The sequence below is a fragment of the Euprymna scolopes genome, chromosome 23, assembly GCF_053919585.1.
Source record: "Euprymna scolopes isolate OS-2025 chromosome 23, ASM5391958v1, whole genome shotgun sequence".
NCBI lineage: Eukaryota > Metazoa > Mollusca > Cephalopoda > Sepiida > Sepiolidae > Euprymna > Euprymna scolopes.
The window spans coordinates 113,704,640-113,719,639 of record NC_136504.1 but is presented as its reverse complement, the minus strand read 5'-3'; the positions used below and the strand labels follow the sequence as shown (position 1 = coordinate 113,719,639).

Here is a 15,000-nt window from a genome sequence, read left to right as displayed (position 1 = left end):
AAAAACAAACAAACAAAAAATAAACTGCTGTTGGTCTTATATGTCGGGTATTTCGGTTTGTGTGGTAATAAAACTTCTCAAATGCGCTTGTGATGTTAGGCTGTGTCAGGTGTTAACTTTTGTCAAAATCGGACTTTTGGTTGGTTGGTGTTTTTTTACGGCATATCAACCCTTTTTAGGTTATTTAATCGAATCCAGTGATTTTGAGGAAAATTTTTTAATAGAATATATATATATATATATATATATATATATATATATATATATATATATATTTTTTGTTTCAAATCGGTTTCTATTTAACCCATAGTTGGGACCCTAACAGGTACTACCACTCCGAGAGCAATGGCAATTAAAGAGTGGCTCCACACTCCCCAAAGCCCGCAAGCTGGGGCCTCACCATCGGATATAGTTTAAGGTCATATCCAGTACCAAAATCGGACTTTTGCTTCTTCAATCGGAGATTTTCGATTATCGATTATTGATACTTATTGAAGACATTCTGATACAAAACCTATCTAACCACACTGCCAGACACATAAAATACCTTCGTGTGAAATTTCATAAAAATCAGCTTAGCCGTTTTGGGGTCCAAAGAGAACGAACTCACAGACACACGGACACACAGACATATAAAATTCTTTTTATATAATAGCAGATATAGGAAAAATTGAAGTCTACTCTCTGCGCTGTCTTGTGAACGCCATTGCGCCGACGAAGATTAGCAGTAATACCAAAACGAGTGGTTGGTTCTACACAAAGCCTTCACCACTATGAACAAATCATTTGTGCGGGTTTTCGAACAACTTAGTTGTTGTGGCGGAGCTCATACGTCGAAATCGACGTGAGAGTTTATCATATGTATTATAGATAGTTGATGAATCTGCAATTATAGCAATTAGAAGTGTCAATTTAAATTTGATGTCACCACCTCTAAAAAAAAAGAAAAACAAAAAAACAAAAAACAAAACAACAACTCTATTTCCTTTAATTGCAGATTGGTAGCTATTGGTGAGTTTTAGTTCATCCTGGTTTGGCAATTCATCATTTAATCGATGTGAGTAGATTGTTTTTGTTTCGAATAGTAACGCAACGGATAAACTGTTAAATAATAATCAGCTCCAAATGACAGTCTTCTGGAGGCTGAAGTTTTCAATCCGCAGCACAGACGACACTAAGGATACTACTAAAAATTACTGACACTCTCTACCCATCCACGGCTGACAGAATGAGGAAAATCTACCCCCATGTATTAAATAAAAAGTTCAGGTTGAAATTCCATGTAGATTCCCGAGTCCGATATAAAGATTCACGAGTTTAACAAAACACACATTAAGAATGTTGTAAGAATAGCATCAACTAATAGAACAGTAGTTTATGAATGTGCAGATGTGATGTTGCTAGTCTCAGTCTTTTCTATAGATATCATTTTATTGTATTTTCACCCCAAACAAGGGACAGAGCCACTTTGGTATAGGGGGCTACTATCTGGGGCATATTTTGCAGGGATACTATATAGGGAGTTGAGCAGCAAGGTATCTGTTTACATTACACTTGAACTTCTGTATGTTAGTACAGTTGGGGAAGCAGGAACTCTGAAAGGGAATTCCAAAGTCTAGCAGTTCTGGGGAAGAAACTATTAGAGTAGAAGGCTTTCTTACATCTAGGGATCTCCACTGTGTAGGGGTGGGATTTTGCTGCTTGTAGTATTTGTCGGAGTATTTACATGGAGGGGCTACAACGGTTTGTAGTTCCTCGGAACACCTACCATTAAAATACTTGTAAAACAGGCAGAGGGCTGCAACATTTCGTCGATGGGACAGTGGTTGAAGTTTAGATGACAGTTCGGGACCTATTAGATTGGCGACTCTCTTTTGAACACTGTGCGGAAGTGAGAAACTAGTAGCAGATGCACCAGCTCAAATGTGACAGCAATACGCCATACATGGGCGAATGGTGGTCTTTTAGAGGTGCAGGACACTCATGTGTAAGTAGCTTTCTAGCACGGTAGAGAGAGAGCGCACAGTGTAGTATCTGTTCCGGCAGATGCTGCAAGCAAAGATCATTGCCCTTGTGGCAATGAGTTTCTGGTCCATGTAGGGACAACCCTATATACCAAGAGACTCTTACTATCCAGCTCCCATTCCCAACCTCTTGGGAGCTGGTCCCCTTTTCCCTTTCCCCATTTCTCTTCTCCACATTAAAAAAAACGGCCTCATTCCTAATTTGCTCTCTGGGGAAGCAAATAAACACAGCCCACCTTCCTCGCAGCAGCCCCTCAATGTATTTGTTCCAATTCATGCTCCCTGCAAACGTTAAGCTGAGGAATTTGAACGAAGTACTTTCAGATAACGTATCTTTAGCCATAGCTATTGGTGATTGAGAAGGTTTCTTGTAATTATTGAAGGAAAGAAGCTATTAGAGTAGAAGGCTTTCTTTCATCTAGGGATCTCCACTGTGTGGGGTGGGATTTTGCTGCTTGTCGGGTTTGTCGGGGGTATTTACGTCGAGGGAGTATAAGAGTTTTGTAGCTCGTCGGAGCATCCACCATGAAAATACTTCTAGAAAAGGCAGAGGGGGTCGATGGGACAGAGGTTGAAGCTTAGATCACAGTTCAAGACCTATCAGGTTGACGACTCTCTTTTGAATCCTGATCAAGAGCGAGAGACTAGTAGCAGATGCACCATCCCAAATGTGACAACAGTACTCTATAGGTGACCGAATGGTGGCCTTGTAAAGATACAGGGTGCTTTCAGGCGTAATTAGCTTTCAAGCACGGTAGAGGGATCCCATCTTTTCCGCAGCAGCCTTAGCAATGCTCTCAGTTCAAGCCCATGTTCCCTGTGAACGTTAGGTCAAGGAGTTTGAAAGAAGTACATTCAAGTAATGTGTCTTTAGTCATAGCTATCGGTGATTGAGAAGGTTTCTTGTAATTATTGAAGGAAAGAAGCTTAGTCTTAGCAGCATTGAATGTTACCATCCGTTTTTGTCCTCAGTTCACTACAGATTGCTATTATGGTATGTATTCTTCAGAATTATTTGATTGGGTTCCTGCTTCCTTTGTTCCAGCTCGTTTGACTCATTGGTCTAGTGGTCTTCATCAATTCGCTTTTTTGATACCTCATTCTAATACAGCTTTCTATTCAAGTAACTTCTTTCCAAGAACTGCAAGTTTGTGGAACTCCCTTTCTGTTCACTGTTTTCCCCTACTTTTAACCTTTGTCTTTTCAAGACTAAGGTTAATAGTAACGCATAGTAATTATAACGTCTTTGTCATAATCTTTCATTCTTGTTAGCTCCTTACGTTAACCTTAAACTATATCCAGTGGTGAGGTCCCAGTTTCGGGCTTTGGGGAGTGTGGAGCCACTCTTTAATTACCATTGCTCCCAGGTCTACTCTGACCCGGAGTGGTAGTACCTGTTAGGGTTCCATCTATGGGTTAAATAGAAACGAACTTGAAAACAACAAATATATTCTATTAAAAAAATTTATCTTCAAAATCTTTGGATTCAGCATTAAATAACCCGAAAAGGGTTGATATGCTGTAAAACAAAAACAACCAACCAACCATCCTTACTTCATACCTTGTCTGGAGCTATTAGCATTTAAAAAATATATTTTTAGGCTTTATGACATTTTGTAGGATTGTTTATTTAATGATAACTAGCTGGGCGTTATCCGGCTATTATACAAACAATAATATGGGTGACGAATAGAATATTATCGAAAAATAAACAATTTTCGTCCTTCTGTTAATGAGCAAATTCTTTGCAATTTAATTAGTCTGATTTCTGTCGTTTGGTGCACATTTATGATAGTTCAAAACGGCATCGGAACCTATAAAATGTGTCCGAAATTATTTGAATATATATATATATATATATATATATATATATATATATATATATATATATATATATATATTCAAATCTTAAAGAGTTAGCTTGGTTGTTTTACTTTACGGCATATCGACGCTTTTCGAGGTGTTTAATGCCGAATTCAATAATTTTTTGGGAGGAGGGGGGGCGGGAAAGAAGTTTTGGGAATTATTCAGATTGGCACTTATGGCGGCAAGTGAAAGTACAAAAAATACAGAAACGTCTGTATGATGTACGTACCAGTCTCAGAACAAAGATGAAATATTAAAAAAAAAAAAAATAACGTAATTTGTTCAAGTATTTTTTTCTTAATCAAGAAAATCAAATTTTACTTCGTGTCGAACAGAGGGGAAAAAGTAATGAGTATTGTTAGGATCAAGGGCAGACAGCCGACTTTCGTTTCATTTTTTTATAATCTTGGAAAGACAACCAAAACGTAAGATATAAAGCCAAACAATAATTTATTAGCATAACGCGTATTAAAAGAAAAAAACAAAAAACAGAAATGAAATTTTTAAATTATTAAAACATTTTTAGAAGGTTCTTTTTATATAAGAAAACACAATTTGAAGAATATCAAAATAGCTTCGACCTTCAATTATTAGCAAAAAATGGTAAATTTGTTTTTCGAAAACAAAAAAAAAAACCTACTTGATCAATTTTTATGCTTTTCGGAATATACGTCTTCATTTCATGACAAATACGTACATTATAAAACATTTCTTTATCACCATCAGTGCCAAATTGAATAAGCACCAAAGTTTTTATGCTTAAAGTTTTTATATCTTTAAATATTTATTCATAAAGTTTGTTTTGGTTATTTTATTTTGTACTCGTTACATACCCACAATAAATAAAAAAGTGAGACGGTTTAATAATCTATATATCTATAAAAGTGAAATTGTGTGTGTGTGTGTACATTTCCCTAATAAACTACTCTGTCTATTTTCAGTCTACAGACTCGAGATTTGACACAAGGGGTATTGAGATTTGGTAAAATCTTATTAATCTGTTTTCAGGAAAAGATTTGGCTGCCAAGAGGTTAGAGTTCAACTATTTGACTTTTGAAAACTCTAGCAAACTCCTCCGCCAATTTTGAATCTAAACACTTGAAGACAAGGTGACTTGGACATGGATCAAAATTTTAACTTGATTTGAGTCCATGACAATAAATGTTAAGGGGTCAAAATTGGAGTCAAAGTTAAAAAAACATTTGACTTCTGCGGTATCTACTAAATTAGCTAATTTTTGTGTAAACATTTGAAATTTTACATAAAGTGTATTCAAATAAAGGGCAAGCTTTTTATACGGTTTTTGGCTGCCAAGAGGTCAAAGTTCAAAAGATTTTACCTTTGTAGTCTCCAGCAAACTATGCAACCAATTTTAGGTTTATGCGCATAAAGTTATGAACAGTACAAGCAGCAAAGCCGGGCTGAACTGCTAGTAATAATATATAATATAAATCTAACGTGTCTGTTTAAATGTATGCATGTATGTATGTATTATGTATGTATGTATGTTTGTATGTTAGCGGCATTGGACCAGGTCAAAACCGGTACTGTCTGAAAGGGTGATGTCTGTTTGAAATTTTACAAAAAAGGTATTCAGACATACAGCAAGTTTTTAATCAGTTTTTGGGCGGGAATTTGGCTGGCAAGAGGTTAAAATTAAAAGAGTTGACCTTTGCAGACTCTACAAAAGTCCTCCGCTAATCTTTGGTTTAAACACTTAAAATTTTAGATGTAGGTTATTTGGACATGCGTCAAACTTTTTAATATATATATATATATATATATATATATATATACATACATAAAGCTACGAACAGAACATAAGGCCCGAGCAAAGCCGGACTGAACTGCTAATTCATTATAAATATTAACGTTATTATTTAGAAACTTATTATGTAACATGGGGAGGGTGTTTTGTAACTAATCTGTACTTTCACCTAACAATTTAATAAAAAAGATATCATAAAATTTGAAAATAATGTTTAAATATAGGGCGGCTCGTTAAATGCAAATCAGTATAAATTAATTAAAAATGGGGGGAAAAAAACGTTAACATCGCTAGCTTTGATGAAAACTCTTATAAACCAATTTTGTAAAAAAAAAATTTAAACATCGATATAAGATCAAAATATATAAAATAATATCTCAAATGAACCAGAAGGACATGAAGATTATTATTATCACTATTCCAACGGAATTCATTAAATATTTGGGGAGGAAATTAATATATTTTTTTAATAGCATACCTAAAGCTTCATTACGCAATAGTAGTCATCGCACGTAACTTGGCTTCGACTCAATAATGAATCAACGACAAGAAAAGAATTCGACTCACTTTTTTCTGCGAAACAACGATTTACTTACAGCTAATTTCAAGAATAATACATTGTCGCTTGTTCAAAAGTATTCTCTTACTTCAGCGTGCGTAACTCTACCGTGTCAAACAAGAGATACATTGTCTTTGTCCGTCCATGTTTAGGAAAAGTCTTTTCCTGTCGCTCTTGAGCCACGTGTGCAACACACCTCTCTTTGTCCCCCTCTTACTTGATCATCAGTCTGTCTACACGTCCTTCTTTTTATATTCTTTTTCTTTCCTTCATTTGCATAGTGGGATGTTGCTGCTGCTGCTTCTGCTGCCATTCGCGCGTCTGCGCTCTGTTACATTTTATGTCATATCAACCCTTTCCGGATTATTTAATGCCGAATCCAGTAAACTTGGACAAAAGTATTTTAGATTTCAAGGTCTTTATATCTTTACATATTTATTCATTGTTTTTTTTTTTTTTTTTTTTTTTACAGCGTACCAACCCTTTTTGGGTTATTTAATGCTGAATCCATCAGCACATATGATTGACGCATATTACGCAGACGATATTGCCCTGTTCGCGAATAACACTGTTGATATGCAAACGCTGTTACGTGAGCTAGAAAGTAAGCAAATGATATTTGTCTTTACGTTAATGCGAATAAGACAAAGTTTTGACTTTCAATGCAGAGGGGAGATCAAAGCTCTAGATGGGACAACACTGAAACAAGTCACTGGGTTTACGTACCTGCGCAGCAACATAGGTTCCACGGAGAGAGAGATCGAAATTCGAATCTCAAAAGCATGGGCTGCATTGGATAAGCTGCGGTCAGTATGGACTTCAAGACTGACGGACAAAGGCAGTTCTTTAGAGCAGTGGTGGAGTCTGTCCTTGTTTACGGTGTTACAACTTGGACACTCACCAAAAGATTGGAAGGATAGTTGGACGGCACGTATACTATATGCTACGAACAGTGTTAAATATATCTTGGCAATGTCATCCCAGGAAGCTGCAATTTTATGGCAACCTACCTGCTATATCTATTACTATCAGGCAGCAACATCTACGACTTGTCGGTCACTGCCAGAAGAGCAAGCAATAGCTGGTGATAAATGTATGGCTGTGGAGTCTATGACACGGGTGCACGAGCAAAGGACGATCGAGATCCACGTACATCTAACAAATTGTACATGACGCCAACTGTGGTTCTGAAGATCTGAGGCAGCTGACAGGGAAATCTAGAGAGAGAGAGAGAGAGAGAGAGAGAGAGAGAGAGAGAGAGAGAGAGAGAGAGAGAGAGAGAGACTGTGAAAGAGTCACATTGGTCCGACCAGATAGAATGCCGTATCTAGTGATTTTGGAAAAAGATTTCATGTTTCCAATTCTTTATACAGGGTGGGCCAAAACAAGGGTCCTATTTTTAAAAATTCATAAATTCATGTAAGTTTTAAGAAGTGTTTTTCGGCCAAAATTTGTTTTGTTTATTTCAAAACAAATCTCGGAAGGGTCAGTCTACACACACATAAAGTTTGGTGAGTTTAACTTTTATTTTGTGGAAGTTATTCAAATTTAAAGATAGGACCCTTATTTTTGCCCACCCTGTATCTTCAAATATTTATCTATGGGTTTTCTTAGTGTATTTGTTTCGTTTTACGGCATATCAATCCTTTTCCAATTATTTAACGCCGAATTCAATAATCTTGTATCTTTAAACAGGCTAATTTTTACAAATATATTTAATTATATAAAAACAGCACTAAAAACAAAAGTTACAAACTATGGACTCATAGTTTGTAATTGATTGCATGCACCATAACAAATAGATGTGATAAGACAAATGGGAGGCAACTCTAATAAAGAGCGACAGAGGATTATCCCCCTGCCATCGCCGAAATTTTGAGGGTGTACAATTTTTGTTTTTTCTACAAATAGATGTTCCCAAATGCTATTAATTTTTAAACTTGATTTGCTTAGAATTTTTTTTTAGCATATGCTTGCTTCTTTAATTCGCCTGACTCCATCTTGCGTCCCTGTCAATTATGCTAACTCAGTTCCACAAAGGGAAGTGTGTCCCTTTTGCTTTCCGTATGTGATCAGCTAGCCTTGACTTTGCGACCCCCCCCCATTGTCACAGAGAAAACAAAAATTGTACACCATTAAAATTTCGGCGAAAGAAAGGAGATAATTCCCTGTTGATCTTTATTAGAGATGCCGCCCTTTTGTCAACCAATTTTTTCACACATACGAAACCACAACCCTCCCCCCAAAAACAGAGAAAAACCCCAAGAATACGAAAATTTCTAAGGAGCCAGTAACTTTTCTCCTTACTTTTCCAAGACAACAACCAAGATGCTTGACGGCAGTCGAAAACTACACGAACCGAAACGTTGCACAAAGTCCGATAAAAGCAATTAATATATTTCCTGTCTTTGTTCGGTTCCGATTTCGAGAATTTATTCTTTTTATGTTATTAATATACATATATGTAATGTGTGTGTATGTGTGTATGTGTGTATGTGTGCATGTGTGTGTATGTGCGTGTGTATGTGTGTGTATGTGTGTATGTGTATGTGTGCAAGTGTGTGTATGTGTGTGTATGCGTATGTGTGTGTATATGTAGGTGTATGTATGTATGTATGTGTGTATGTGCGTATGTATGTGTGTATGTGTATGTGTGTGTATGTGTGTATGTGTGTATGTGATGTGTATGTGTGTATGTGTGTGTATGTGTGTGCGTGTATGTGTGTATATGTTTCTATGTGTATGTGTGTATGTATGTATGTATGTGTGTATGTGTATGTGTGTGTATATGTGTGCATGTGTGTATTTGTGTATGTGTGTATGTGTGTATGTGTGTATGTATGTGTATGTATGTGTGTATGTGATGTGTATGTGTGTATGTGCGCATGTGTGTATGTGTGTGCGCGAGAGATGTGTAAAGAGAGAACACGAGTTAAATATAATACCACTGTGTCAACTCATACATCGTCATAATTTCTTTCATTTGATTGGCTGTTCCGTTGACCTTTCATAGTGACACCGTTTCTATGTGTTTCACGTCAAATTCCGAATTTTGTGAAAATGTTTATCACGATCCGAAAATGATTGTGGCCAATTATATCAAACATTGCCATCGTTAGATAAAACGACAGGACACCTCACTCGTCAGCCTCATCTATTCGAAGCGGGTATCATTCTCCAACGTAGAGAGAGAGAGAGAGAGAGAGAGAGAGAGAGAGAGAGAGAGAGAGAGAGAGAGAGAGAGAGAGGAGTGATTAAAATCAGACAGACACTCACACATGCAAGCATTCACGCACATAATCACATTATACATATACTAAACTTTTAAGTCCGTAAAAAAATGGCTATAAAGTTATGGACCATTAATTTAGAACGGTGTTTTATGCAAAATTTATGATTGAATATGGTTAACTTTGTGGCCAGTTTTGTATTAAATACTAACCCTATTAATCCCTTACGTCGTATCAAACAGAGACAATAATATCTAGTTCGCTGTACCGTATCATAACAAAGGTTCATACAAAATTTCAGTTGACCGTCCAGTAGTTTCAGAAAACGGATAGACAGACAAAGATATATATATATATATATATATATATATATATATATATATATATATAAATATATATATATATATATATAATTATTATTTACCATAATAATTATTAAATACCTACAGACACTAGTGTTTCATCCTTTCGGGACTCATCAGTGCAGGGTGTCACGATTAACGCCAGTCGAGAGATTCGAACCCCGGCAACAGAAGCCATGTCTGGTTTCATTAGAATTCGGCTAACGTCAACCATGAGAGATACAGTTGACATTAAACAATTATTCTTATGAAATGCTTTTAACGTCAGTCAGAGTGATCTAATCATTATATGACGTTCAGCGTATATGAGCTAAGTTGACCGACTTTATTACAACTGAAAGTGCTCAACGATAAAAAACAAGTTTCTTAAAAGGGATGACATAATTATTTACTATAATAATTATTAAATACCTACAGACACTAGTGTTTCCTCTTTTCGAGAATCATCAGTGCAGGGTGTCACAATTAACGCTAGTCGAGAGATTCGAACCCCGGCAACACACACACACACACACACACACACACACACACACACACACACATATATATATATATATATATATATATATATATATATATATATATATAATATAAAGCTGAACGTCTGTATGTGTGTGTGTGTCTGGTCACGAATAAGCTATTATATGGTTGACTATTTTAAAAAACTGATTACATATAATGATAGAAGCTGTACCGATGATCAGGAATGGGTATATGTTTGATCTGGAAGAACGGTGGTTCATAAAAATTGTGGGGTCTGCGTTCGCGCCTAGTCCACAAAGTATGGAAATAAAAAATGAAAAAAAAAAACATCGTTTACAAGGGTTTTTGATATAGATGTACATAAGAATACTTTGATAATTATGTTTCAACTTAAATAGGGATGGTATAATAAAATTGTGGGGTCTGAATTCGCACCTGTACTCCATGGAAATATGGCACAAACTTTAACAAAGACTTTTCATATCTATTTGCGTAAGTATACTTTGATAATTATGTTTCAGTTTGAAGAAATATGGTATAATAAAATTATTGAGTGTTCGTTCGCGCCTGATTTCCATAGAATGTAAATATGTCACAAAGTTTAACAAGGTTTTTTAAAAGGGCTGAGAGTCCACAATAACACCTTAACTTTAATCTTAATTCACGTTAGATTTTATTTATTTTTTCAGTTAAATCATATTGTGTCGAATAAATTCACCTCATAAATTCACCTCATAAATTCACGTTCTAATTAAAGTGAAAGCAAAAAAGAAAACAAAAACAAAAAAAAACATCGGAACTTTAGACAATTATCGACACAAATTTTGCATAACTGTTTTTTTGCCTTCTTCACTTGCACGTGGCACTCTTTCGAAAATAGATAAATAATAAAAAATAAGAACATTACTTGTCATCGTGTCAAAAGAAGGAAAAAATCCTGCTCACGTGATTACGTGTCTTTTTAAAACATTTACATAACCTTTTTATTTTTATTTATATATCTGTTTAAGCTTTTTTTTTGTCAGTGTACTAGAAGGAATTCAGTTGATTACAACCCTTTCTGCGTGTTCTTTACATTACAATAGTACAATCTTGAATCCGACGACGCAATACTACACCGTTCAATACTGTAAAACTCAAACGAAGCTGGAGTGCTTGAAAAGGGCGCCATTTTCTTCTTATTCCTATTTATATCGATTCTTTGTTTTAAAAACGAAAGTAATTACGTGTTTACTTTTTTAATATCCCATTTTGCTGTTTCGGATTATTTTACTAAAGTAAGTAAAGCTTCATTATTTTTCAAAACTGTTTTTGTTTCTTTGTTTTTCGATATTTCGTCGATATTATTTAGTAAGAGTGTTTAGCAGAAAAGCCAACAAACGACTACCCGAAAAAATAGATATACAAGAAATAACTGTTACCATAGTCAATAAAAGTTCAGTTCATGTTTTTTTTTTGTTTTGAAATAGTTTTTAATGCTCTTTACTTGAAATAATTTTAGCGAACCGAAATTAAAACGAAATTTGAGGCGATAACTATTTAAATGAATTTTTATATAAACTACACATGCCATAATCGAATATTCCTCAAGCACAAAATAACGGAAAACATTAAAATATGTTTATAAATATTCCTTACGTTGACGGAACTCTCTTTAATTGTTAACACAGAATGCTCAAATTGAAAACGGGACTCTCCATTTCAGAGTCGCTGCCATATTGATTTTTTTTTTAAATCGGTTCGTGAATTAATAAAAAAAATTTTTTTTTTTTACAAACTACTTAAAAATACAAACCAATGAACTTTTCTACCATAAAAGTAACTTTTATTGACTATGGTAACATTTATTTCTTGTATATATATATATATATATATATATATATATATATATATATATATATATATATATATATATAACATTTTCTCTTTGTAAGGAAACGTCATTTTGTTAGTCACTCTTGGCTACGAATGGAAACAAAGTTGATATAAAAAAATATATTTTCGCGAAAATTATCTTTACTTTCATCATATTTTGATTAGGGTAAAATTTTTGAGTATCAAAACCTATCTCTTTACAACACCCTCCTTTTCATAACCTATTATACTTTCATTAATCACAGGCCATTTTCTGTAGGCTGTTTTTGAATCCAGTCAACGACGGGTACTTCTGCTAGTATATATATATATATATATATATATATATATATATATATTTTCATGTATATACACATAATGTTATTCAGAATTTATTTTCATTTTCCTTTGTTTCAGCTCGTTTGACTTGTTGTTTTAGTAGTCTTCATGAAAACGCTGTTTTGATACTTCTTTGTAATACAACTTATTGTTCCAGTAGCTTCTTTCCAAGGACTGCAATCTCATGAAACTCCTTTCCTGCTGACTGTTTTCCTCCTACCAATAGACTTAATCTTTTCAAGAGTATGACCAATAGACAGCTCCTATCTTTGTAATAATCAGCATCCATTTTTGGTAGCCCCTTACATTGGCTTCACGCCTTGTCTGGAGCGATTTTCATAATAAAAAAAGAAAAATGGAAACCCAGTAGTTGACATCCGGTGATCTACTGATTCAGCAAAAGAAACTACTGCTTCGATTGCATATCATTTTTTGGCAAAAAGGAAGTTACGACAAGAGTATATTTACCTCTGCCACACGCACCGAAACGTCGAAAGATCAACATCCGGTTTTTCTTAGAAATGTCTACCTGCAAACGAGAAACGGCACTTTTAGCATCTTTTTTTTATGGATGACAAAAATTATGTTGTGTTCGATTAATAGTCTACAAAATATGTTTTCGATTAATATTTTACAAAATATGAAGGCTTCGGAATTAGATAATCAGAAGCAAATGGTTGTTACGCTGTAAAACATCCAACCATCTCTTTTGTTTGCGGGTGACGAAAGGCCAACGTGATGGCGGTTTGTCTGTCTTTTCTCGGTGTCTCTTTTGCTGTCAGTAAAATATTTTGATTTGTCAAGAGTCTTTCTGGGACGACCCCCTCCCTACCGCCAGTAATCGGTCGTAATGATGCGACCAACAAGAACCAATCTGACATTTAATACTCCGGATGTAACCATTCTCACACAAGGGAATCACCCCCCTCCGTCTATCCCCACCCCGTCTATCTCTCACCGTCTGCCCCTCTCTCTATTTCGCTTAATCGTTTTTCTCATTTTTTTTCTTTCTTCATCTTCCGTTTTGTATCTTTTTTTTTTTCAATTCTTATAGTGATTCTCTCCCTATATCTCGTCTCTTTTACCACTCTTTCTCCTCGCCCCCACCTCTCTATCTATTTTTTCTCACTCATTTTATTTTCTCTCTAACCACATTATCTATTTAGAATCTTCGTTCCCTCCCCCATTATTATTGTAAGGGTTATGTCCCTATCTCTCGCCTCTTTCTCTCCTTGCCATTTCTCGCTATCTTCTTCTGTTTTTCCCACTGCCTTCAATTTCCTTTATCAAGTTTTATATTATTATTATTATTATTATTATTATTATTATTATAATAATAATAATAATAATAATAATAATAATAATAATAATAATAATAATAATAATAATAGATAGAGAGAGAAAGGGCAGAGGAACTGGCTAGGAAGAAAATGCACAGAAGGTTCTTCCAGGATATAGCAGAAGTGGCTGATGAAAGATCATGGCAATGGCTTAGAGCTGGGTATCTGGCTAAGAGTACTGAAACTTTTGTTTGTGCAGCACAAGGGCAGGCATTAGGAACACGATTGTTCAAAAAAAGTGTTTTTTTTTGTTTTTTTTTAAAATTACATTTTCACCCCAAACAAGGCAAATTGCTACTTTGGTGTAGGGGACTACTATCAGGGGCAACAACTACTGGGGTACTATGTATGGATTTGGGCAGCAAGATGTCGGTTCACGTTACACTTGAACTTCTGCACGTTAGTACTGTTGGGGAAGCAGGGACCTGGAATGGAATTCCAAAGTCTAGCGGTTCTGGGGAAGAAACTATTGGAGTAGAAAGATGTTTTACATCTAGGGATCCTTACAGTTTTTAGGAGAGGAAGTTTCTGCAGAATGCCGGATTTGTGGTAAGACTTCAGAGTCAATTGCACACTTTGCAGCAGGGTGTAGTGGATTAGCCCAGAGAGAGAGAGAGAGAGAGAGAGAGAGAGAGAGAAAGAGAGAGAGAGAGAGAGAGAGAGAGAGAGTACCGTAAAAGACACGATCGCATGGGACTCCGAATATATTGGGAGATTAGTAAGAAAGTTGGGGTGAAGTGTGCTGGAAAATGGTTTGAGGAGGTGCCTAATGAAGCGAGAACAAGTGAGGATGGCAATCTAGAGGTATGGTGGGACAAAAGTGTCATAACGATCAAGCAATTGGAACATAATCGTCCGGATTTGGTCGTCATTGACAAGGTCTAAAAAACTGGCAGATTGTAGACTTCTCAGAACCCTGGGACAGGAATGTAAGAGAGAGCGAGAACGAGAAGTGGAGCAATTATGCTCCATTGGCCTTGGAGATAAAGCGTATACACGTGGTTAAAACACAAATGATCCCGATCATAGTAGGTGTGCTAGTAGTATCAAGTCGTCTGGAAGGACAATTGAAAAAACTACGACTCCCCGATGTTTTAGGCGGCCTTCGGACTTCTGCTATTGTAGTTACCACCAACATCCTTTGGAAAACCCTTGATCTTTGAAGCTCCTAGTTT

At 35.6% G+C, this 15,000-nt stretch overlaps 1 protein-coding gene across 2 annotated transcripts in view; it reads right to left on the bottom strand.

The window, feature by feature from the left end:
• The window catches only part of LOC145246132 (cholecystokinin receptor type A-like), a 73,626-nt gene that overhangs the window by 18,749 nt on the left and 39,877 nt on the right, over positions 1 to 15,000 (bottom strand). Inside the window, exon 2 of one of the 2 annotated variants that reach the window (XM_080107980.1) lies at positions 12,954 to 13,014. The exons of the other annotated variant lie outside the window; for it this stretch is intronic. The gene's annotated coding sequence lies outside the window, so the exon portion shown is untranslated. The remainder of the gene's footprint in view (positions 1 to 12,953; positions 13,015 to 15,000) is intronic. 2 annotated transcript variants of the gene reach the window in all.